This window comes from Myotis brandtii, unplaced genomic scaffold (assembly GCF_000412655.1).
Source record: "Myotis brandtii unplaced genomic scaffold, ASM41265v1 scaffold484, whole genome shotgun sequence".
Lineage (NCBI taxonomy): Eukaryota > Metazoa > Chordata > Mammalia > Chiroptera > Vespertilionidae > Myotis > Myotis brandtii.
The window spans coordinates 466,090-466,484 of NW_005368491.1; positions in this window are offsets into that span (position 1 = coordinate 466,090).

Below are 395 nucleotides of genomic sequence, written 5' to 3' on the forward strand. Positions count from 1 at the left end.
GTTGGGTGTTTTTTGCTTCTTCATATTTCAAATCTTTGACTTGTTTCTTGGGATCCTGTCGTCTGCTGTGGATCTCTGTATATTAATTTTTATTTCAGTCAGTGTATGCTTAATTTCTAGTTGGTCCCTTTTCATAACCTTGAGCATCTCACTAAATTTCTTGCAGGTTTCTAGAAGACTCTTGAGTAACCTTATAACCATGGTTTTGAACTCTATATCCAGTAGTTTGCTTTCCTCCATTTCTTTCATTTGTGTCCTGTTTCTCTGTCTCCACATTTTGGCTGCTTCCCTGTGTTGATAGAATGGCTTTGTGCGCTAGGTGTCCTATAGGGCCCAGTGGCTCAGCCTCCCCAATTACCTGAGGTGGACACTCTTGGTGCACCCCTTTGTGGGCT